The sequence below is a fragment of the Rana temporaria genome, chromosome 8 (genome assembly GCF_905171775.1).
Source record: "Rana temporaria chromosome 8, aRanTem1.1, whole genome shotgun sequence".
Lineage (NCBI taxonomy): Eukaryota > Metazoa > Chordata > Amphibia > Anura > Ranidae > Rana > Rana temporaria.
Genome location: NC_053496.1, coordinates 145,202,284 through 145,228,741, shown reverse-complemented (window position 1 = coordinate 145,228,741; position 26,458 = coordinate 145,202,284).

Here is a 26,458-nt window from a genome sequence, read left to right as displayed (position 1 = left end):
AAGGGGAAGGAGAGCAAAGAAAAGGGAAATGAGAGCAGAGAAAAGAGAAGGAGAGCAAAAATGGGGAAGAGGAGCAGAGAAAAAGGATAGGAGAGCAAATAAAAGGGGAATAAGAGCAGAGAAAAGGGAAGGATAGCAATAAAAAGGGGAAGGAGAGCAATACAAAGGGGAAGGAGAGCAAAGAAAATGGATGGACAGCAGAAGGAGAGCAAAGAAAAGGGGAAGGAGAGCAAAGACAGGGGAAGGAGAGCAAAGAAAACAGAAGGAGAGCAAAGAAAAGGGAAAGTGCAAAGAAAAGGGAAGGATAGCAGAGAAAAGGGGAAGGAGAGCAGAAGGAGAGCAAAAAAAGGGGGGGAGAGTAGCAGATAAAATGGTAAGGAAAGCAAAGAAAAAGTTATGGAAGTATAATTATATAAAGATATTTGCACTACACTTCCTTAAAATGTTGTCTTATTTTTTGCACAGGAAAAACATCCCCGCCCCTCCCATGCCCACGCCCCGCCCCCCCCGTTCCTTATTTCCATTTCAGAAAGTTGGCAACCCTAGGTAGATAGGAAAAGATGGGTGAGAAGGAGAATTGCAGATTCAGGCTTGAACAATACAGAAGCAGTCCTGCTTCTAGCGACACTCTACTTTAGTCGCCCCTCCAGCCGGAGGGGGTATAGTGTACCTGGACAGGCCTCTCACAACGACCTGGCAGCCAGGGTATCACTCGGAGCACTGGAAAGAAGAACAAGTCTCTGCCACAGACCTGATGCAAATGAATATCAGGGAAGAACCTCTGCCACAGGCCCTTCCCCCGAACATAGAATTATGAAGTGAATCTTCCTCCGTGAATTTAGTGCCTGAATCTCCCTCAGGTAGCTCTCACTTGGTCACCGACTGACAGGTTGCCGACATCCAACCTCTCAGTGTCCGGTCACCTTGATCCCCAGTGGATTGTCTAGGCCCTGTTGGATCACCTGCCTCTGGGCTCTCCTCAGACTGACTCCCCACCGAACAGCACAACTCGCTTGGGATCTTCCTCAGAAATTTGGGGGACCCAGTAGATCACTGGGGCCCCGCCAAAGCTTCAGTTTCTCCGGGCCAGCATAGTCCCGGAACCAAGGACACATCGTAGCATCGTATCTGCTACGCGCCCCCGGCCTGATAGGCCATATCGCCGGGGGCCGTGATGTGCGCACACCCTGAAGGTGGGTGCCGCACCCGGAACCAGAAGATGCCCGCCTCACAGCGTCTACTCAAAAAGTACCCTCCCCCAGCATGCCCCGTGAGGGAAAACCTCTCCTGATTGGCTGCTGGCAAGAGGCGCTCCTGACTGAACTCCACTGCTGCCACCTGTCGCCCCGGGGTGGAAAAGCACCTCAGGAATACAGAATGAACCAACAGTACAGCCCAGCTAGAACAGAGGCCTAATTTACACAAATCACTTGGATGAGAGTTAACTAACTCTCTCATCCCCCTCTAAATTTAAAATAGCACCTGGACTGAAAGTACACAGACGCTACACAAGTAATGGCAGTGAACTGCGATTTTTAGCAGTATTGCGGCGGACAGGTCGGACACTTTTGACACATTTTTGGGACCATTAACATTTACAGAGCGATCAGTGCTATAACTATGCACCGATTGCTCTGTAAATGTCACTGGCAAGAAAGGGGTTAACACTAGGTTGCGATCAAGGGGTTCACTGTGTTCCCTATTTGTGTTTTATAACTGTGGGAGGGGATGGGACTAATTAGGAGAGATGACAGATCTGTGGTTTCTACTTTGTAGAAGCACACAATTTGTTTTCTCTCCTTTGACAGCACAGGGATTTGTGTGTTGACACACACAAAACCCTGTGCTGCCGCCGATCTCGCACGATGGCCACACGCATCGGGTTCCCCACTGTGCAACAGAAGCGTGCACCCTCTGCTGGCTCTCCTGGCCAAAGCCGTATATGTATGGGATTTTGCCCAGGAGAGCCATTCTGCCGCAGTATATGTGTGTGAGCTGGTCGGGAACCAGTTAATAATTAAAATGGCGATGGGTCAACATCGGAATTCCAAAACTACAAGGCAAGCAATAAGACATGTTAGAGTGCAATCAATAGGACCAGTGCTTCTATAATCCACTAGCAAGCTTGAATTGTTCACCAACATGCAAGACTCTTGTAGTAATTTTTTTCTCTTTTTACTTTTATGTGACCCAGCAAAAGTAAGGGTCAAATAAAGCTCACATGTTTTCCTTTAAGGCTCCAAGATAGTGTTCCCAAAACAAAAAAAAAATAACTCTATAGTGTAATATGTCCACATACACCATACAATAGCTCTTTAGTAATATGTTCACATACAGTATATGTACCATATCCATTGCGCATCACCCAGTGTTAATCGCTAATGCCTTAAAAAAAGTATTCATACCCCTTAATGTTCCACAGTTTTTCATGTTACAACCAAAACTACATTTTATGTGATAGACCACTATGGTTGGTGTTTATGCTTTTTTACATGGTCTTTCTGTTTCTAATAAGAACAACAGCTTATTTGGAGATATTAAGCTATTAAGTAAAGAAGAAGTTTAATATTACTGAAAGCAAGCTATTTATCATTTTCCTTCCACGTCACAGTTATCTGCCACTTTGTGTTGGTCTATAACATAAAATCTCAATAAAATAAATTAACTTTTTCAGTTGTAAGATAACAAAATTTGGAACATTTCAAGGGGTATGAATACTTTTTCAAGGCACTCCAGATGTACTCCTAATTGATTCAATCCTCGCGAGATATCAATAAAAAAAAATATATATATATATACAATGGGGTATAATTCTGTTTTACAAATGGACAAGGATCTAAAATAAATGTGATCAAATATGTTAAATTAAATCCCTACATGCACTCCTGCCCTCATTCATCAATTCACATACTAATATACGTTACCAGGGTTTTTTGTCCACATGTCACTGGGCTTGCTCTCAGTAATATTACATTTCTTCTTTACTTAATAGCTTTATCTCTCCAAATTAGCTGCTCTTCTCATTAGAAACAGGAAGACCATGTAAAAAAGCAGCAACCATAGTGCAGCCACATATACTAAAAACCTTTTATTCCATGCTAAAATGGTCACATGTATAGAAATCAATGAAAGAACAGAAAAATGTATTTACAAAAATTGATCTCTATAAAAACAAGTGACAGAGAGAACCACTTTAAGACTGCCCACCTGCAGTGTACTGTGGATGGGAGGGTCATACAAGCATGTAACTTTTACCTTGCTTCCGGGTTCAGGGAGGGTGCATAACCCCCACTCCAACTCTCGCTGTGATTGGACACAGTGGGATTTTGGCCGCAGGTCCCAGCCATAGGCGTGTGCACAGGGTGTGCCAGGTGTGCCCAGGCACACCCTACTGCCCTGGCTCCCATTCCCCCCCCCCCCACCCCCGCAGCGCTGCCAGCTTCACTCTTCTCTTATCGGCTGTTGCTGCTGGGATGTTTTAGGAGTGGGGAAGGGGCCAGTAAATATGTAATTTACCGGCCCCTTCTCTTTCTGAATGAACATCGTGAGTGATCGGTAGTGTGTGTTTGGTCTTTGGGGTGCACACCCTAATGCAATAGGCTGCACACACCTATGGTCCCAGCCAATGATTTATACCTAAGACCTGCTGATCAGGTTCTTTGTTTTTGCAAACACATTGGTGTGAATTGAGCCTTAAACTCTCCTCCTTAGGACAAAGCTAACCATGGCAATAACTTCACAACAGGATATAGTAACTTTCCAAGGATAAAGAATTGAGAGGTGGGCAGCTACATGGCAAATTAAGTTTAAAATTGAAAAATGTGTAGCGCTACCCTCCTGAGGGCCGCTGATAGAATCTGTACCCCACTTGTTACCCCAACTCTGCAAGTCCTCTGACACCCAGTTATTTTTACCGACTGTCACCAATAACAAGAAACTTACACAATACCAGTGAAACAGTTCAAGGTATTTTATCTGAATAATATAGCACTATTCAGTGGTGACTGGTGCTCAAATTCTTTTGGGGGGGGGGGGGGGCGCAAACTGAAGAAAAAAAACATCAATTGCAGCCACTGTGCCCATCAAACGCAGTTATTTTGCCGATCAATTGCTGCTACTGTGCCCATCAAACACAGCCATTATGCCATCAAATGCTGCCACTGTGCCCCTAAATTGCCGCCACCGTGCCAGCAAATGCAGCTACTGTACCCATCAATTGCTGACAGTGTGCCCATCAATTGCTGCTACGGTGCCCCATCAAATGCTGCTTGGCACTTATCTGTCTCGCAGCGGGTCAGCGGCAGTGTCTTGCACATCCTCCATGTCTTCTTCCGTTCTCTCTCAGGTGTCCAATCACAGCACCTGACGTTTCAGCCAATCAGGTGACAGGTAACAGACCCGAACGCACAGCATGGTGCCTGCTGTTCACCTTTTTGGGCGCCTATTAGAGCCATAGCTCTAATCAGGTGCTTCCAAAAAACACCCCCGCCGCTGTAATTCAGGTGCCCGAAAAGAGGCTGGACACCTGAATAGGGGGTGTCAGCGGCGACCATAGATAGATTCATACAATGCATGAATGTATCTAGGGTGATAGAGCGGTGCCAGGAGAGAGGGGGCGGTGGCCGCAGCTCTTTAACCCTGTGATCGGCTGTGTCCAATCACAGCCAGTAATCAGCGCTCCTCGCCTCACACTAACAGAGTGTGTGATGAGGAGAGCCGATCAGCGGGATCTCCTCGCAGGAGACCTCTACACATGTAGTCGGGGCACTGATCATCAGTGTCCTGATTACAATATAGCGCCACCAATCAGTGCCCACAAGTGCCACCAATCAGTGCCCATTTGTGATGCCAGTCAGTGCTGGCTTTCAGTGCCACCTATCACTGCTGCCCATCAATTACACCTATAAATGCCCACCAGTGCCACCTATCAGTGCCCATAAGTGCAGCATATTAATGCCTCCTCATCAGTGCCACCTCATCAGCGCACATCAGTGAAGGAAAAAATTTCTTATTTACCAAATTTAAAAACCCAGCAGTGATTAAATACCACCAAAAGAAATCGATAGTTGTGTGAAGAAAATTATAAACATTTTGCATGGTTACAGTGCAGCAGGACTGCGCAATTGTCATTCAAAGTTTGACATCGCTGAAAGCTAAAAAATGGCCTAGGCAGGAAGGGGGTGAAAGTATTGTATTGTATTGAGGTGGTTAAGCAAATAAGGAGAGGCCAAAAAGGGTTTGAATATTACTCCTTGAAATCCCGAAAATCTTCAGCCAACTTTGAAGTATTATGAATAGGGTAATCCTTGATGGTATGGTAGAACAAATTTAGTTGATCTGTGGTTTTGTTTTACTTCAAACTCTTCCTATGTGGATTAATATTATTGTAGCCAATAAGATTACAGATGGTAGAAACGTAACCAGGGCACTGATGTCTGCTTCCACTGTTCAGTGAAAAGAATAAACTGGCTTCAGTAGTACCACAAGTACCAGGAAGTTAGACTAAGTAAGTGATGTCTATATGCAGTGTCTTAAAGAACTAAACGGGCAAATAACAGCTCACCACCGGCGTTACAGAGATTGCTGGTAATGGTGCAGATGATAAAGATGACTCCTTCAGGAACTTCCTCTGGATCCTGGCACTGGGAATGGCGTCTGACCCCTGTCACACACTGCCGTAGCCTACCTGGCTCTGATGTGCAGGCATCATGGGAGGACCTGGAACAGCCTCCGGTCTGCTGTAGATGGAAAGTGATGCTGTCTGCCGGTATCCCTCTGGATGCAACTGTGAAGCTACATATACAGGCCATGATTCAGCAGCAGCTCTCACTGACACAGAGCCCCTGCTAGCAGATCCAAGCTGGCGTCCCAAGAGAGTGATCTAGGCCATATCCACCCTTTTTATATCCTCTCCCAGCATTCTGTTCTTCTCTAGAAATCTAGAAGTGGTAGTTCAGATTAGTCCTGCTGGAATTGAAACCCCAGTCTTCTGAACTACACATCCCATGATTCTTTGCTCGGCTCTAAGTTTTGTCTCAAAGGAAATGACACATGGGCCCGGATTCAGATACATTGGCGCATTTTTAGGCAGGCGTAGCGCATCACGTTTACGCTACGCCGACGCAAGTCAGAGAGGCAAGCATGGTATTCAGAAAGCAAATGCTCCTAACGATGTGCCGGCGTAACGTAAATTCGTTGGCGCAAGCCGGCCTAAGTCAAAGTAGGAAGGAAGTGGGCGTGATCCATTTAAATGAAGCGTGACCCCATGCAAATTAAGGGCTGAAAGCATGGCGCATGCGCCATGACGTCAACGCATGTCCCGCGTCCCTCTGCGCATGCTCACAACTATGCCCGGCGTAACCCCTAAGATACGCCGGCCCACTGCCTACGCCCAGTGCATAAATACTCCCAGACATGCGCCCGTCAAGTGCAAAAGTACACAAGCATTTTTGGGTGCTAGTACTTTTGTCTTTTGAAGTATGTCTGCACCAGGGACTTCTACGGACCGCAGAATGAAAAACTTCAGCCCTCAGGAGAAGGCTCTAATTATTGATGGCCTCTCTAAATACGGCGCCTGCCTCTATGGGGCACAGAGTGGCACGACCAGCAAGGACCAAAAAACTCAAATCTTTTTGGAGATCACCACACAGGTGCCCTTGGCGTGGTGGCTAGGAAAACCAAACACATACAGATAAAAATAAACGATCTGCGGCGTCTGGTAAAGGAGAAGCTGACAGCGATCAGGAGGCATGCCAGTGGCACAGGAGGTGAACCAGCCGCTAAGATCTCCCTGACGGCTGATGAGCTGGTCATTGCAAGGTGCCTGGATAGGGAGATGGTTGAGGGCCTGGAGGGCTTTGACTCTGTGGATCAGGCCTTGAGGACAGGTAAGTGTGTTTTATCTTCTCTCTGGTGTGTAGCATGTGTGGGGGGCAAGAGAACATGTGACAAGTGTGTGGGTCCACCAACATGTGAATGTTTTGTGTCATCCACAGATGTGCAGGAGGGAGCTGGGCCGTCATCGGCTGATGTGCGACCCACGCCATCCGTGGTGGAGAGTGCCCCTACCTCACCTCTAGAGGAAGTAGAGGAGGAGCACGTCGGTATAGAGGATGCGGTATACCTTGTGGAGGAGACCCCCCATACCTGGCCCCTCCCAAACATCCTCCCCCATCAGGGATAGCCCCTCAAGGGCCACCATCCCCATCAGGGATAGCCCCTCAAGGGCCACCATCCCCATCAGGGATAGCCCCTCAAGGGCCACCATCCCCATCAGGGATAGCCCCTCAAGGGCCACCATCCCCATCAGGGATAGAGGATGCGGTGTACCTTGTGGAGGAGACCCCCATACCGTGTGAATGTGGTATGAATGGTCAGTGACATAATTGGAGCCTTGCCGTGGCGTTGCTGCTCCCAAGTCCTGCATGGTGGACTTGGGCTAATCCAATATGATGAGGATGTGGGGTGTGTGAGCTAGGGACCACAGTGGTGTGCATGCGTGCATTCTCCTTGTGCCATGATGAATGTGTGTGTTTAACGTGCAAAGATACGTTCCACGAGGCATCTCCTGACTGCTCTTCCCTCAGCAGACGGGGTACCCTCGGGCAGGGGGGGACTGTGTGGTTCGGGGGTCAGGTCATCACGTATGTCAATCCCCAGGCCCTTTCTCATGGAGTAGTTGTGCAGAATGCAACATGCCCTGATGATCTGGCACACAAAGTTTGGGGAATACAACAGGGTCCCCCCGGACTTATCCAGGCATCGGAAACGGGACTTCAGGATGCCAAATGTGCATTCCACCACTGCACGGGTACGTGTGTGTGCAGCATTGTATCTTCTCTCTCCTGGGGTTTCGGGATTCCGGAATGGAGTCATGAGATGGGGCCCAAGTGCATATGCCGCGTCACCTGGAAGGGAAAAGACAGGAGGATGTTAGTCATGCATGTGCCCCTTGTGATGTCTGCATCATGGGGTCGGACAGTCATGCCTGACACCCATGTCACTCACCAACCAGCCAGCTGTTCCCGTACACATTATGTTCAAATTCTGTTGGGATGGTGCTTTGACGGTGTATGTATCTGTCCTGGCTGGCCCCTGGGTGTTTGGCACGGACGTGCCATATGAGGCATTGGGCATCGGCTATCACCTGTACGTTGATGGAATGCCAATGCTTACGATTGCAGTATATGTGCTCTGTGTAACGGGGGGCCGTAGTGCCACATGTGTGCAATCAATGGCCCCCACGGTGCGTGGGAATCCTGCAATTCTGAAGAAATATGCCATTGCCTTCTGCCGCAGATGCTCCTGGGTGGGTCTGATGAAGTGGTGGGACATGCGCCTGAGGATTGCGGGGACAACCTGGTGCACGCATCTGCTCATGGTGGATTGTGACATCCCAGCCACGACTCCACTTGTTCTTTGAAAAGATCCACTGGCAATGGAGTTTTGCCAGTACCTTGAACAGTGGCTGCACTGCATGTATGCGCTGTGTCTTGCTGGTGATGTCATCATGCAGGGCTGTGGCTAATTTCAGGATGGCAGCAGGGCACATCTGAAGATGTGATACACCTCTGATTCACCCATGCCAAAGACGTCAATACGCGTTCGGTATATCCTCTCCTGTGGCCTCCTACATGCCCGTAGACGCAGTAGTGCTATGACCATGGCTGCCCCTGGCATGTTGGCATACAGATGTGTTGTCCTGCAAGTGTTGTTGCTCAGGTCGTCTGTAACGGTGCTGCTGTAGCTGCTCTCCAGCTGACCTGTGCAAGTCTGGTGCAAAGTTACCCCTGCTTTATGAGGGGTAACTTTGCGCCGGACATTCCACTTACGCGCACCGCGCCGGCCAAACGTACGTTTCTGAATTGGCGTATCTCATTTGAATATTTGAATACGAAATCTATGGGAGCGGCAGATGCGTCCAGCGTATATATGCGCCCACCCCGCGCCGGCGTAGAAAAGTTACGCCGGTCGGAAGAAGCCTGTTTTCAGGCGTATCTGGTTCTGTGGGTACGGCGCATAGATAGGACGGTGCAAATTTACACTTACGCTGCGCATCTCGAGATACGCCAGCGTAAGTGCTTTCTGAATCTGGGCCATGAAGTCCAAGTCAACACTAGAGGGAGACTTCTCCACATTAATAACGCTGTACACTGTCCCTGAATTGCAGGCATAATAGCCAGCTCCTCTAACTTGAATTATTTGGTCCCCGGAGAGGTGGAGAAATAAACTTTTAAAACATTATGGAAGGAAAGGATTGTTAACAGGTCTATAATGATATTAACCACAATCTAAACTCAGCAAATATTGACACACATCTGGATTTTGCTGGAACCATTTATATACACTTTCAGTTAATTCAGTTTTCGAACAGGCCAGGGCAATTGCCCAATTGACAGTAGGGAGCTGAGGTGGGGGAGCTTGCCTCTGAATAGTAGGAATCAGCTTATCAGAGCTTTCCCCTAAAGTATCATAAGTGAGTCCAGTGCTGGGACAAGGCCATTTGGTGCCCAGGGTGAAGATGGCAAACTGCGCCCCCCCCCCCCCATTTTTAAGTAAGAATCAATGTCGTGACACCAGCCCTTTCTTTTATTTATACTAACTCTAACTGCTTGCCTTATCTCTTTGGCTGGCTGCTCCCTCTCTCCCCAGACCGTAACCACCCCCTCACCTGCAGTTTGTAGCTTCCATCAGTCCGGAGGAGAGGGGGAGCCTGGAGGAGGTGAAGACAGCAGCGGTGGTCAAAGCAAGGTGGAGGCGGAGGCGGGACATCAGGAGCAACTGCGATTGCGGATAGGCTAGCTCCACCGTGATCGCAGATAGGCCATCCCGGCCGCAATAGTGGATAGGCCAGCCGCGGCCGCCACAAGACACCATTCGCCGAATCCCAGGGCACCAGCCGCTCAGGGGCACAGGAAGTAAACATAGGGGGACACACTACACCACTGCAGCACACTACCAGCACTGCTCCCCCCTTCCTACAATATATTGATCCGCCCCACCCCTTGTACCAGCCCTGAGTGAGTCTCTTTGGAGGATGTATATTTCTTCTTAGCCGTATGAGGGAATTCTCTTCAGATGTTTGGTTAGTATTTCCTGCTGGGCTCCTGGCATGGGCAGGGCTACATGATTCCAGAGGAAAATCCGTAACTGCAGAGTCAGGGCCAGGTTTTAGAAGATGGAGATCAATCTTCTCAATGACCTCAGGGGCAGATGTTTGATATTCCCTACTTTCAATCTCTGAAGAGCAGTCTGGCTCAGGCAGTATTAAAGGTTCATTAATTGAGTTGATCAGATCTGTTTCTTTCTCAGAAGTTGGGCTAGTACTTTCAACCTTGATCCAGTAAATTTCCCAAAAAGATGAAAGATAGACTAGGTACACTTCTTATGGCTTTAGTCAGCTCTCTTCCTCTACTCACTCCACTGGTCCTTGCATCAGTCTCTGTTCCTGTAAGCCACAGCCAGTGAGGTACTATTTCCTCATCCTCACTATCTTCCTCTTCTTCTTGCAACACAGTGGGTACAGGATCTCGTCAATGTGAACAGGTCCTGGTTTCAGAGGAGGCAAAGTAAGCGCATGAGGCACCCTGACAGCGTCAGACAATGGAAGCAAATGATTTTGATGCCACATCTTCAAGGGCCCTTGCTTTCCCTCAGGTCTGATTTGATAGACCGGCAACCCAGGAAGCTGTTTACAAATGACGTAAGGTTCTGATCGCCATTGGTCAGCCAGCTTATGTTTTCCTGGTACCCCCAAGTTCAGCAACACACTCTCACATCTCCAGGCTGCAAATACTGCACTCTCACTTTTAAATCAAAATTATTTTTGTTCCTTAGTTCTCTATTAGAGGCATGTTCCATGGCTTTTTCATATGCTTGCTGTAGATACTTTGATAACCTTTCAACATAACCCCTATGAGAAATCAAGGAAGTGTTGTCAACAGAGGGGTAGATTCAGAGAGAATTTACGCCGGCGTATCCATAGATACGCCGATTAAATTCAAATCTGCGCCGGCGTATCTACTTTCTGTATTCAGAAAGCTAGATACGCCGACATTAGCCTAAGATACGACTGGCATAAGTCTCTTACGCCGTCGTATCTTAGGGTGCATTTTCATGCTGGCCCGCTAGGTGGCGCTCCCGTAGTTTTCAGCGTAGAGTATGCAAATTACCTACTTACGCCGATTTACAAACGTACGTGCGCCCGGCGGTAGTTTTTTACGTCGTTTGCGTAAGTCGTATTCGTCGTAACGTTGCTCCTGCTATTAGGAGGCGCAGCCAATGTTAAGTATGGACGTCGTTCCCGCGCCGAGTTTTGAATTTTTACGTCGTTTGCGTAAGTCGGTCGCGAATACGGATGGACGTAATTTACGTTCACGCCGAAACCAATGACGTCCTAGCGACGTCATTTGGAGCAATGCACGCTGGGAAATTTAGCCTGCGCAGGGACGCGCCTGATTGAAATACTACACTCCCCCTAGCCGCGGAATTTGAATTCCGTCAGGGGATTTCCGATCCGCCGGCGCAAGTTTCAAATTTGCGCCGTCGGATCGTAAATCAGATAGATTACGCGGATCTAAAGATCCGCTAATCTATTTGAATCTACCCCAGACATTCTAAAGTCTAGAACAATAGGAAGGTGAGCTTCTCTTCCAAACATGAGTCGGTAGGGGGAATAGCCAGTGGCATCACTTAAGCCTCGTACACACTGCCGAGGAACTCGACGGGCTAAACACATCGTTTTGCTCGTTGAGTTCCTTGTTAGGCTGTCGAGGAACTCGGCGAGCCGATTTTCTCCATTTCCGTCGAGGAAAAAGAGAACATGCTCTCTTTTTGGCTCGACGAGTTCCTCGACAGTTTCCTCGTCCAAAAATGTACACACGACCGGTTTCCTTGACCAAAAAAGTTTCTTGCTGGTTTTTGCCGAGAAACTCGGTGGTGTGTACGAGGCCTGACAGTACTGTTGTAAGCATGTACCACAGCTACAATGTGACTTCCCCAATGCCGTTTATTTTCAGTGGGCAAAGTCCCCAGCATATTCAACAAAGTTCTGTTAAATATCTTGGGTTGGGGATCCCCTTGCAGGTGATAAGGTATGAGACGTCTTTGTATCCAACAAGGTACACAGCTGATGGACTAACCTGCTCTCAATGTCCCGGCCTTGCTTAGAGTGGATTCGAACTGGCAGTCCATAATGCACAAAACAATTTTCAACAAGAACTTTGGCCACCGTGGTCGCCTGCTGATCTTTAGTGGGATAGGCCTGTTCTTAATTGGTGAAATGGTCGGTCACCACCAGGACATTACTTCTTCCACCTGTATCAGGTTCCAGGCACAGGAAGTTGGTGCAAATCAACTCCAAAGGCTCCTGGCTCTGCAAGTGTCCCATGGGAGCAGCCCGAACTGGTAATGTCTTGTGCTGGATACAAGCTAAACAGGAGTGACAATAACTCTCTACCTCTCCTCTCATGTTGGGCCAATAGAACCTATCCCTAAATAAACGGAAAGTTCGCTCTGTTCTTAAATGTCCATGGTCATCATGCAAAGCTGTCAAGATTGTTGCACAGTGTTTCTCAGGAAGGAATAACTGCCACTTTTCCTCCATATCCTCCAAAGGACCTTGCCTATATAGTACTCCATCCCTCAACTGCAATCTATTCCATTCCTGATGAAGGATCTTTGCTCCAGTCACAGAGCTCTTCATTAACAAATTCGGATCCTGCTTGCTCAGGGCTTGGATAGCCAGATGATGCTGCGAATCTTGATCCTGGTCCTTTCTCAAATCCCCTTTGGACAACCGAGGAAAGCCCTCACCTTGTACTTGTGTTTGCCCACATTAACATTTAGGGATTCCAGAGGGATGAAGTCCTAGGGATTGAGCTCCAACACTTCCTTTCAACTGCTGAGCCAGGTCACCTTCTACAGTCACATAGACCCAATCTCCTAGCTCCTCCACTTGTCGTCAAGATCTACGAGATAGGGCATCTGCATCTCGTTTCCCTGCCCCAGACTGGTACTTTAGACTTAATGGGAATCCAGCAAGGGCAGCCAACCACCTATGAACGGTTGCGTACAATTTGGTAGAAGTTAGGTCAAAGGATTATTATCTGTCTTCACCACAAACACAGCTCCATACAAGTAATCCTTCAACTTGTCCACCAGAAACTCCAGTTTGTGAACAGGATAATTTTTGTCTAATGGTTTGAGACTGCGACTCACATAAGACACTGGTCTGAGACCACCGTCTTGTTCTTGAGCGAGAATTCCCCCCATCTCATCTCTACTGTAATCTGCATGAAGTTCATAGGCCTTGGTAGGGTCAGCATAGTCCAATACTGGATCTTCAGTAAGACTTTTCTTCATATGCCAAAACGCCTCTTCACACTGAGAAGTCCATTGATCTTGTACAGATTCTCCCTTCCTGTGACAACCAGACTTCTTCACCTTTTGCCTCGTACACACGATCGGAATTTCTGATGGAAAAAGTCTGAATGACTTTTTCCATCGGAAATTCCGACCGTGTGTATGCCCATCAGAGTTTTTCCATCGGATATTCTGAGGAATTCCGTCAGAGTTTACATAGAGAACATGTTCTCTTTTCCTTAGATGGAATTCCTTAGGAATTCCGATGTGAGTTAGTTTGGTCGGGCTAAAGCCCGATCGTGTGCACAGGGGAGAGGACTCATTCTTTCCCATGGCCACTTGCAGCAGCTCATTGAAAGGCCAAATAATTCTGTCAAAATTCGCCACGAACCTTCTTCCGATGGAAAAAGAGAATTCTGCTCTTACTATTAAGAGCAGAATTCTAAGGAGGATCTCAATTTGGCCACAGTCCTTGGCCTAGGCCATGTGGTGATGGCCTCCAACTTCCTTGGGTCCGTGGCTACCCCTTCAGCAGAGACAACATGACCCACAAGTTCTGTAGAACTGGCACTTCTCCAACGACGGCTTCAACCCTTCTTCATGGAGTCATGCAAAGACCTTTTCCAACCGGGCTTCATGCTCTTCCAAAGTCTTTCTGAACACAATGTTGTCATCTAGATACAGTACTTCTATTAGGTTCATGTCTCCTACTGTTCTTTCCATCAAAGGCTGGAAGGTTGCTGGGGCCCCTGACAATCCTTGGGGCATCTGACTGAACTCATAGAATTTCAAGGGGCAAATTAATGCGGTCTTCTCTCTGTCTTCCGGATGCATGGGGATTTGGTAATACCCGCTCTTTAAGTCAAATACACTGAACTATTTAGATCCAGTAAGACACTGTAGGGCATCTTCAATACAAGGGGCTGTATACTGGTCAGGAACAATACGTTGATTCAGAGTCCGGTAGTCAATACACATGCGTAAGGACCCATTCTTCCGCACCACCACAATAGGAGAGGCGTAGGAGGTTCTTTACTCTCAAATGACCCTGGACCTTTTCAATTCAGCCAACTGTTCCCGAAGGTCTTCAAGGTCGCTGAGAGGTATTCTCCGGACTCGCTTTTAAAAGGGATTGTCTTCCTGCAGCCGGATTTTATGCTGAGCACTCTTGGCACATCCCACATGGAAATCATCTTTTGAAAAAAAATTCTCCCACCTAGCCAACTGTGACTTCATTCTTCGCTGCAATGCATGAGGTAATGCTTCAGTACAATGCTGGATTTCCTCTACATCCTCTGAAAATATTCTTCCCCAGCAGCCTCTTCGGGAAGCCCAGGGGTGGCTTCACTCACTAATCCCACCAGCATACGTGCCCCTAAGGTAATTGGAGCATCTGACATTTTGAAGACTGATCAGCACCTTCTTCCCAGTTTGGGACAGATCCCTAGTAGGGACTAGCTCGGGAACCATCTCTATCCCAACAATTTGGGCCTGTCCACTTGTCTCCAACACAATGAAGGGGCCAGGTTGGTCCCAGGTCAACTTAACTGTAGTCTTCAGGCAAGTGACTTCTCCAGGCTGCAGCACTCTCTCCCTGGTTTCTATCTTTTCTCAGCAGGGGGCTCTGTTCCTTGGCTATGCGTTGACAGGCCTAAAAGGAGTTGTAAGGGCAGAAGGTTTTTTTATCTTAATGCATTCCATGCATTAAAATAAAAAACCTGTGTGTAGCAACCCCAGCACCCCCCCCCCCCCATTACCTTCTCTCTCCAGCGATATCCACGATCCCCTCAGCCATCCAGTACACTCTTCCTGATTGGCTGCGACAAAGCAGCAGTGCTATTGGCTCCCAAGGCTGTCAATCAATGTCAGTCAGCCAAACAAAGGAGAGAGGGGGCGGGGCCAGGTTGGGTCTGAATGGATACACAGAGTGCTGACTCAGCTTGGGTGACTCCTGTAGCAAGCAAGCTACTGGTTGAGGGGCACTCAAAGGAGGGAAGGACTAGGAGCAGCAAAGAGGGACCCAGAAGAGGATTATCTGAACTGCTCTGTGCAAAACCAAAAGGAGCCTTTAATCAAATTAGGGTGAATCTTATTGCGAATGGAACCATCTTCTCCCAGTTCAGACAACAGCAGCCTCCTCACCAAGTCAGTGTTTGTCCCGATCAGTATGGAATTCTGTTCTGCCCCTGGTGGTCTGGGGCACACAATGCCAGTGTATCAAACACTTCTACTTTTCCAGCACCTGCTGGCCTGAAGGCTATCTAAATGGGAATTTACCCATTTGGCAATCCGATTCCTCAGATCTCAAGTTCTTCAAGCTTGCTTAGAGGGATGTGTTTCAGGTACTTGTCATAAAAGTCTCTGTATAGGAGCGTGACCTGTGCCCCAGTATATAACAGGGACTTAGTGTAGATGCTTTCTACCTGTACAGATACTATTGGGGATGGCCCCAATAACCTTTCTGGTAAACTCTGTGTTATTTTCAGAAAAGACCTAACAATGGCCCTGAGTGGCAGTGAGACATTGACCTCCTATGCCCATGTCCCCAACCTCTGTGGTGGGTTAATTGACTGCAAGGGTGACAAAATTGTCAACCCCAAGCCTTTCTTCGGGCGTCTCTTCTTAACCTTCCTCCTTTTATCCATGTTGGAGCTCTGCTTCTTCTTTTGGTTCCCAGCTGGCTCCTTCACTGAGAGCCCTGAAAGTTTCCCACCTTCTGGTTCAGCAATAACTTTCCCAACAGCTTCAAGAGTTCTGAAAGAAGTTCTGTATTCTCTATCTTCTGTGGACACTGCACCATGAAGTGCCCTGGTTCCCCACTCTAGAAACACTTCTGCGTATCAGTCTTCTCGAATTGAACCTTGGCTTGGGCTTACATAACATACATCAAGGCATGTTGCATCTGGTCTTGAGCTTGAGACACCTGCTTGAGCAACTTAACAGGGGCAGCTTTGGGTGTAGATTGTGCCACAGGTGCCTTGAGGCACTACTCTCACTCTGACTCCTTGTCACTATCCACTTCCTGAATGCCAGTATCCTAAGCTAAGCTGTTCTCTGTCTTCGGGGAAGCCTCTCGTGACCCTTGATTTTTCTCATCCAGCAAGGCTTCTTCTCTGACCAGTTTCATCAACTCTAAATAAGTCCCCTTCAGCAACAAGCATAGCACAATGGGATGATTTGGCCTGGCTCCTTGTAGAATCCTCTCAAGTCTGACTTTCAGCATCCTGAGGATCAATCCTCTTCTTCAAGATAATCTGATGCACAATTTGATCCACCCCGAAGGCATAATCAGACAACCTTTCACCTCGCAACTGGTGAGTGTGTTTGAATTTGTACATCAGGTCAGGTAGCTTTTCCACTCTCCCATAAACGTGAAAAAGGAAAAAGAATTGCGCTAATCTAAACAAGTGAATACTAAGCTGCTACACAACAATGTGACAAAAATTAAACAAGTGATGGAGGAAAAATGGAGCGCTATAATGGTACAAAAAAAAACTTATAATATCACCCAAAGTGACTAAAAGTGAAATGTATAAATGTGATATAATGAAAAAAACACTCTCCCATAGACTGCACATAATGCCTTGATGTAATCCATAGCCACGCAGTCTGGTTACCCCCTCTTCAGACTCTGGGTGACATCAGCTGCTGGACACCTGAGACTCTCACGGATCCGCTGTCTCTTTACTGCTTAAAGCGGAGGTTCACCCTCAATAGACAATGTATCTGATTAAGACCGCCACACTAACTACATTTTAAGTCCGCTATTAATGTTTTTTAATGTTTACAGTACATTTATTCAGCTGGGAATACCAGGCACTTCCAGGTATCTCTCACGTGCGAGTGGGCGTGTCATTAATGTCGCAAGCGCCCCAGTGTTTTCTGGGACTCCATCGCCATGTCTCCCAGGAGACGAGTCATGAGGCAGATTCATAGTGACGCTGTGGCTACCGTCACAAGGGGGCGTGTACTTTTCAGTACACCGACCGTTGTAATGGCAACCGTGTAGTGTTGACGGCACCGCTCACCATCAACACTGCACATGCGCGGGATAGAGCGGTGAATGCTGGGACATCAGCATTCACCGTATCCCGGAAGTATTTGCTTGTGGGCTTCAGGGTGCCCACAAGCAAGATGGAACCATCCAGGAAACATTTTTATAAATTATTGTTTACGGCCGAATGTCCGTGCGCATGGCTAGAAATCTCAGACACGTGAGTACAATCATAAGTATATTAACAGCGGCAGATGCACCTAAAAAAAAAAAAAAACGATTTCCCATGGAACCCCCGCTTTAAGAACTTACATAGTGCCTTACATAGTTACATAGGGCCAGATCCACAAACAGCGGCGCAAATTAAGTTAGTCAAAACTTATGTCATTTAAGTTACGGCGCCCTAATTTTGTGTCGTAAGTGCTGTATCCACAGCGCATTTGCGTCCAAAATTGCGCAAGTGTAACTTAAATTCCGAGACGTAAGACAGGGTTATTGCAAGTGGGAAGGAAGTGGGCGTGCTTCATTATAATGAGCCGTGACCCCATGCAAATGAAGGGCCGGCCGTACTGCCCATGCGCGCACGAATCTGCTCCTCACTGGGCATGTGCAGAACTTGGCTCGGCGCAATCAGTGAGATAGGTAAAAGGCCAAGTGTACTTAGCTTGAGGATCGCCCTGTGTATAAAAAGCCCCAGACAAACACACTTCCCTTGCAAAAGTATATCCCTGTGTTCCCCTTCCTAGAGAAAGTTGCTTCTGCTCTGTCGTTTGTTGGTGTGTGTTGGTGAGTTGTGTGTGAGATAAAAGTTTTGGAGGAGTAGTAGAGTGTAATTGGTGTTTTTTTTTTCCTAAGTGTATTTTCTGTTTGTTTTTTGCGTGTTTGTTTTTGAATTTGTAGTAGCTGTCTGCTTGTGGTGTTTTGCTTTTTGTGTGTGTTTCTTCTGTGAGTATTTTTGTTTGTTTGTTGTGTGAGTATTTTTGTTTGTTTGTTGTGTGAGTATTTTTGTTTGTTTGTTGTGTTTGTTTTTTGTTGGTGTTGAGTGGTGGGTGTGATGGCACCGAAGCGTAGGAAGCTTAATTGTTCAACCATTGAGAAGCAAATACTTGCTCGGGGCACCGTCCAATATGGGCGTTATTTACATGGCCCTGAGAGCCGGAACACCTCCCCGGCCCAGAGGAAGGACATGATTAAAAAAATCACGGATCAGATCAATGCAGCGGGGGGGGGGGGGGGAGACGAGGACCACCGCTGGCATACAAAAGAAGATCAACGATCTTAGGAGCCTGGTCTGTGACAAGATGGCCAGGATCAATGCCCATGCCACGGGCACTGGAAGAGGCGGACTGAGGAGGAATGGGCAGTGGCCCGGTGTTTCCACCCACAGCAGGTGGTGGGCCTGCGTGGCTATCAATCAGATGTTCCTCAGGGGACAGGTACATTTTTGTTTTTTCTATCTGGTGATTAGCATGTGTGGGTGGGGGAAGGGAAGATGTGCCAAGTGTGTGGATCCTCCAACCTGTGATTGTTTTGTGTCCTCCACAGATGGCCAGGAGATTGCTGGCCCATCAGGCCAGGAGGTTGCTGGCCCATCAGGCCAGGCTGCTGCACCATCCCCAGGACAAGAGGCTGCTGAGGAGTCCCAAGAAGGGCAGGAGTCCCCAGGGGAGGGGATTGGCCACACCTCCCCTCATGAGGAGGTTGAGGGGGAGGAGGATGAGGGGGTGGAGGCTGAGGAAGAAGATATGCAGATTGGCAGGGAAGTCCTTTTGGCCTCGGATTTGTTTACCCCTGAGGCTGCCAGCAGTCAGGCCACCATCAGGGGTAGCCCCTCCCACTCCTCCCCCAACAGGCCTCAACCCACAAGGGTCACTCTCTCCCCTCCTCCCAGGCCACAAGCCTCAGGGGCAGGCATGATGGCGACCCAGGAGACCAGGGGGGTGGCCGAGCGTCTGCCGACCAGTCTGCAGAGGGACAATGCCCGGCAGACCCGCAATCTGGCTCAGATAAAAGAGACACTGAGCCAGATGCAGACAAGCCTGGGTGCAATGAAGGAGGCAATCACTGATGGGGCCACAAACTCATTGGCGGTCATCACATGCTTGTGTGACCTGCAGACCGCCACAACAGGCGTGGCCCAGGAGGTGAGTGCCCTAACCCAGGCTGTCCAGGACAATACCCGGGCTGGCCAGGCCAATCCGGCTGCCCTCACAAACTGTCTGACCAGGATAGCAGTGGCCTTGGAGGGCAGGCCAGCAGAAAGACAGTCACCAGGGGAGGCTCCTCCTTCCCGTGCTCACCCACCCCCCCAGGATGATCCTCCTTCCCCTGCTCACACCCCCCCCAGGATGATCCTCCTTCCCCTGCTCACACCCCCCCCCATGAAGATCCTCCGTCCCCTGCTCACACCCCCCCCAGGAGGCTCCTCTGGTTGGCCGTGGCCGTGCCCGTGTCCGTGGGCGGCCCAGGCGTAGCTCACGCCTCCGCCATTAATTTTGCAGGGTACTTTTGTTTTTTTATTTTTATGATTTTGTTTTGTATACTGTACTTATGATTTGTTTCATGTGTGTGAATGATGTGTGAATGTGGGGGGTGGCATTCCTGATTAAATAAGGGTGTCACCCTCAGTTTTGGTGGAGTAGGTATCCCCAGGACCAGGGAGAAGTGATCCCAGGTCCCTGAATGGTGTATGAATGCACAGTGACATAATTGGAGCCGTGGCGGGCGTTACTGCTCCCAAGTACCATTGGGGGGTACTTGGATCTAATCCAATTAGATGTGCATGTGATGTGTCTGTGCTAGGGACCACAGTGGGTGTGCATTTATGCATTCTCATCGTGACATAATTAATGTGTGTGTTTACTGTGCAAAGATGCCTTCTGCGAGGCGTCTCCTGGCTGCTGTTCCCTCAGCAGACCGTATAGAGTTGATTGGGGGGGGGGATTGTCAGGTTCGGGGGTCAGGTCATCACATATGTCAATCTCCAGGCCCCTTCTCACTGCGAAGTTGTGCAGAATGCAACATGCCCCGATGATCTGGCACACAAAGTCTGGGGAATACAACAGGGTACCCCCAGACTTACCCAGGCATCGGAAACGTGACTTCAGGAGGCCAAATGTGCGTTCCACCACTGCACGGGTGCGTATGTGTGCAGCATTGTAGTTTTCCTCTCCTGGGGTTTGGGGGTTCTGGTATGGAGTCATAAGATGGGGTCCCAGTGCATATGCAGAGTCACCTGGAAGGGAAAAGCCAGAAGGATGTTAGTCATGCATGTGCCCCTCATGATGTCTGCATCATGGGGGGGGGACAGTCATACCTGACTCCCATGTCACTCACCAACCAGCAAGCTGTCCCCATACACGTTCTGTTCCAATTCTCTGGAGATGTTGCTGTGACGGTATATATAGCTGTCATGGCTGGATCCTGGGAATTTGGCACAGACGTGCCATATGAGGTATTTGGCATCCACTATCACCTGGACATTGATTGAATGCCAGTGCTTCCTATTTCAGTACATGTGCTCTGTCTCATGGGGGGGGCTGTAGTGCCACATGTGTGCAATCAATGGCCCCGATGGTGCGTGGGAATCCAGCAATTTGGAAAAAATCGGTCATTGTGTTCATTCGCTGGACCTCCTGGGAGGGTTTGATGAATTGATTAGCCATGCGTCTCAGGATTGCAGGGACAACCTGGTGCACACATCTGCTCATGGAGGATTGTGCCATCCCAGCCACACGTCCACTTGTGCGCTGAAAAGAGCCAGTGGCCAGGAAATGGAGTGTTGCCAGTACCTTGATCAGTGGCTGCACTGCATGTGAGCGTTGTGTTGGGCTGGTGAGATCATCCTGCAGGATTGTTGTTATTTCCAGGATGGCTTCACGGCTGAATCTGAAGGTGCGATACACCTCTGCTTCCCCCATGCCAAACACATCTAGGCGCCTGCGGTATACCCTCTTCTGTGCCCTCCTCCTCCGTTCCCTCCTCCTTCTTAGCGCGTCTAAAGTCACTAGTGCAGTTATGATCATGGATGGCCCTGGCATGTTGGCAGACAGATTGTAGTCCGGAAAGTGTGTGTGCTCAGCTCTTCCTTAATGGTGTTGCTGTAGCAGACCTTTACACGGCAGGTGTAAAATTAGGGCTGCTTTTATAAAGTGTAACTTCCCACCGGGAAACTAACAGAAGCGCACAGGGCGTAATCTACGGCGCACACGCTTAATTTTGTGGATCGCCCTATCTCCCTCATTTGCATCTTTGCCTATCAAAACAGTGACGCGACGCAAATTTCTATTACGCCGCGTATCTCGAGTTAAGTCGGCGCATCTGCTTTGTGGATCTGGCCCGTAGTTAGTCAGGTTGAAAAAAGACACAAGTCCATCCAGTTCAACCACAGAAAAATAAACAAACAAAATAAAAAATACAATACAATCCCATACACCCAACTCCATACCCACAGTTGATCCAGAGGAAGGCAAAAAAAAACAGCAGAGCATGATTCAATTTGCTACAGCAGGGGAAAAAAATCCTTCCTGATCCCCCGAGAGGCAATCGGATTTACCCTGGATCAACTTTACCTACAAATCTTAGTACTCAGTTATATTAAGTACATTTAGGAAAGAATCCAGGCCTTTCTTAACCAGTTAAGCCCCGGACCAATATGCAGCCTAAAGACCCAAGGTGTTTTTACAGTTCGGGACTGCGTCGCTTTAACAGACAATTGCGCGGTCGTGCGACGTGGCTCCCAAACAAAATTGGCGTCCTTTTTTCCCCACAAATAGAGCTTTCTTTTGGTGGTATTTGATCACATCTGCGGTTTTTAGTTTTTGCGCTATAAACAAAAATAGAGCGACAATTTTGAAAAAAATGCAATATTTTTTATTTTTTGCTGTAATAAATATCCCCCAAAAACATATATAAAAACATTTTTTTTCCTCAGTTTAGGCCGATACGTATTCTACCTATTTTTGGTAAAAAAAATCGCAATAAGCGTTTATCGATTGGTTTGCGCAAAATTTATAGCGTTTACAAAATAGGGGATAGTTTTATTGCATTTTTATAAAAAAAAAAATTTACTACTAATGGCGGCGATCAGCAATTTTTTTCGTGACTGCGACATTATGGCGGACACTTCGGACAATTTTGACACATTTTTGGGACCATTGTCATTTTCACAGCAAAAAATGCATTTAAATTGCATTCTTTATTGTGAAAATGACAGTTGCAGTTTGGGAGTTAACCACAGGTGGCGCTGTAGGAGTTAGGGTGCACCTAGTGTGTGTTTACAACTGTAGGGGGTGTGGCTGTAGGAGTGACATCATCAATTGTGTCTCCCTATAAAGGGCATGACACGACCGATGCGCCGCCATAGTGAAGCACGGGGAAGCCGTGTTTACATACGGCTCTCCCCGTTCTTCAGCTCCGGGGAGCGATCGCAACGGAGCGGCTATAAACAAATAGCCGCGCCGTGGTCCCGGATCGCTCCCCGAGCGGACCCGACCTCCGCATGTAGCGGGGGGGGGTCCCGATCGGACCCCCCACCCGCTAATAGGCAAGGACGTACAAGTACGCCCATGTGCCTGTACGTGCCATATTGTGGACGTATATGTACATGCGGGGGTCGGGAACTGGTTAAAGCAATCTACTGAGCTGGCCAGAACCACTTCTGGAGGGAGTCTGTTCCACATTTTCACAGCTCTAACTGTGAAGAAACCTTTCCGTTTTTGGAGATGAAATCTCTTTTCCTCTAGACGTAAAGAGTGCCCCCTTGTCCTCAGTGTTGACCGTAAAGTGAATAACTCAACACCAAGTTCACTATATGGACCCCTTATATATTTGTACATGTTGATCATATCCCCCCTTATTCTCCTCTTCTCAAGAGTGAATACATTTAGTTCTTCTAGTCTTTCCTCATAGCTGAGCTCCTCCATGCCTCTTATCAGTTTGGTTGCCCTTCTCTGCACTTTCTCCAGTTCTCCGATATCCTTTTTGAGAACTGGGGCCCAAAACTGAACTGCATATTTCAGATGAGGGCAACATTATATCTCTCTCTCTGGAGTCCATACCTCTCTTAATACAAGAAAGGACTTTGCTCGCTTTGGAAACCGCAGCTTGGCATTGCATGCCATTATTGAGCTTATGATCTACCAAAACCCCAAGATCCTTCTCCACTACAGATCCCCCCAGTTGTACACCTCCTAGTATGTATGATGCATGCATATTCTTAGCCCCCAAGTGTATAACTTTACATTTATCAACATTAAACCTCATCTGCCACATAGTCGCCCAATTAGACAGAGCATTGAGGTCGGCTTGTAAATTGGTGACATTCTGTAAGGACGTTATTCCACTGCATAGCTTGGTGTCATCTGCAAAGACAGAAATGTTACTTTTGATCTCAGACCCAATATCATTTATAAAGATATTAAAAAGTAAGGGTCCCAACACTGAACCTTGGGGTACACCACTGATAACCTTCGACCATTCAGAGTAAGAATCATTAATCACTACTCTCTGAATTCTGTCTTTTAGCCAGTTTTCTATCCATTTACAAACTGATATATCCAATCCTGTAGACCTTACCTTACACATGGGCCGTGTGTGGGGAACTGTATCGAACGCTTGTCAGGAACGTTACTTACCGAGGCCGAGATGCCAAGGGCGGCTCACCTTTGCGACTCGATGCGATCCACCCGCTGGGGTTTGAGACAGAAGGAAGGACGCACCAAGAGGCACCGGGTCCAGTGGCAGGAGGGAATCCAAGGTGGACCGGGAACTGGATAGCCAAAGCTCACTGGAGGCCGTTCAGAAGCACACAGGAACTAGTCCAAACAGAAGGTGCTCAAACAGGAACAAGGCTGAAGAATAATCCAGAGAACAAGCCGAGGTCAGGGGTTGGAGCAGGTAGGGTATCCGAAGTTCAAAGCCAAGGTCAGGGGTAGAGAAGTCAGACAGTCCAAAGTTCAAGCCGGGGTCACAGGGTCAAGGAGAACAGAAATCCAGAGAGCAAGCCAAAGGTCAGGTAAACAGGATATCCACAGATAAGGTTTCCAGTAGCAAACACTGCAAACGAACCAGCCATTTGCAAAGAGGAAGGGGCTGGCTTAAATAGGCCGCTCAGGTCACTGATTGGTCCAAAGTAGCACGAGTTCAGAACCAGGCTCCGACGGACAGCAAGAAGAATAACACTGAGCAGTGGCTCAGAGGCAAAGACCTGGACCAGCAATGGAGAGGTCCTGGGTTCAATTCCACCCAGAGCCAACTGGGGGACGACCACGCCTCGCTGTCTGTTTGGCACGGTAGCGATCATGACAGTTCCCCCCCCTTAGAAACGCCCTCCAGGCGTTTAAAGGAGCTTCCTCATAGGCACTGTCTTTAAGGTCCAAAACATGGGGAAATAACGCACCAACTACAGAATCCGAAGATTTTTACTTTTTCTTCTTGGACTTCGTTGATCTGGTACGGGGTGCCCTCATCGCTTGTAAAGTCCGTTCAAATGTCACCAGATCCTGTTTACGAACCATGGTACCATTCGAGGCATATGTGCAGTCAGGTGGGAGAACTTCACTTGGGGAGACATGATCTGGAACTTCAACTGGGGACACAGGAACTGAAGACACAGGAACTGGAACTGGGGACACAGGAACTGAAGACACAGGAACTGGAACTGAGGACACAGGAACTGGAGACACAGGAACTGGAGACACAGGAACTGGAGACACCGGAACTGGAGACACCGGAACTGGAAACACAGGAACTTCAACTGGAGACACAGGAACTGGGGACACAGGAACTGGAACTGGAGACACAGGAACTGGGGACACAGGAACTGGAAAAACAGGAACCGGAACTGGAGACACTGGAGCCGGAACTTCAACTGGGAAGGTAGGTACAGATTCTGAGGTTTAGAAAAAACTCCCAATAGTACCCACCTGAAGAACCTTTGGCCGAGGTGGACGAGTTGGGCAGAAAGATATAAGGTGCCCGCTAGCACCACAATAAAAACAAAGTCCAAAGCCTCTCCTCAGCTCTCTTTCTGTCTTAGATAGGCTGGACCGGATGGCCCCGATTTGCATGGGTTCCTCATTCTCCAAGGTAGGCGTGTGTGCATCCACAGGAATGTCAAGACTTTGTGGTGGGGGAGCTTCGTGGCTGGGCACATACAGAGCTTCATAGCTTGGCACATACTGGGCTGGCTCGATGTCATAACTGTACTGGGGCTTACTGTCCCTGGATACCTGTAGGCCACGTGAACTGAGAGCAGACCTGGAAGTGCTGGTCTTCTTGGAAACAGGAATGTATGAGTCCAGAGCAGACATGAACGTTTCCCAGCTGTCCAAGACTGGACTCTTTTCCTGCAACAGCAGATGAGCCCATGATTTGATCTGCCCTGTTAGCAAGTTGATGGAAGCACGAACCTTAACATAGTCCGTGGCATAGGTCCTAGGTTTAAGGGTAAACAACAGCTCACAATCAGTTTTAAAACACAAGAAGGATGCACGGCTACCATCAAATTTCTCTGGCATGACAACAAATGGCTCAGAATATGCTGGTTCCGGGGCTGGGCGTGCTGTCCCTTCAAATATTTTAACTTCTTGTTGTAGTTCCAGAATGGTATGGTTCAGGCTGGAGACTTGCAGAGCCAAGGAGGTGAGCATTTTGTACAAGTCTGCGGACTCCATGTTATTGGTCAGTCCATTATGTAAGGGCTTACATTCTTGCAGTTTTTGAACGGCATCAGTCAATACAGGCACCTGTTGACACAGGGCTTCAAAGGGTGAGCGTGCCCTGTCGGCCTCAGACATCTGGCTGGTTCGTATTGTCAGGAACGTTACTTACCGAGGCCGAGATGCCAAGGGTGGCTCACCTTTGCGACTTGATGCGATCCACCCGCTGGCGGTTTGAGACAGAAGGAAGGACGCACCAAGAGGCACCGGGTCCAGTGGCAGGAGGGAATCCGAAGTGGACCGGGAACTGGATAGCCAAAGCTCACTGGAGGCTGTTCAGAAGCACACAGGAAATAGTCCAAACAGAAGGTGCTCAAACAGGAACAAGGCTGAAGAATAATCCAGAGAACAAGCCGAGGTCAGGGGTTGGAGCAGGTAGGGT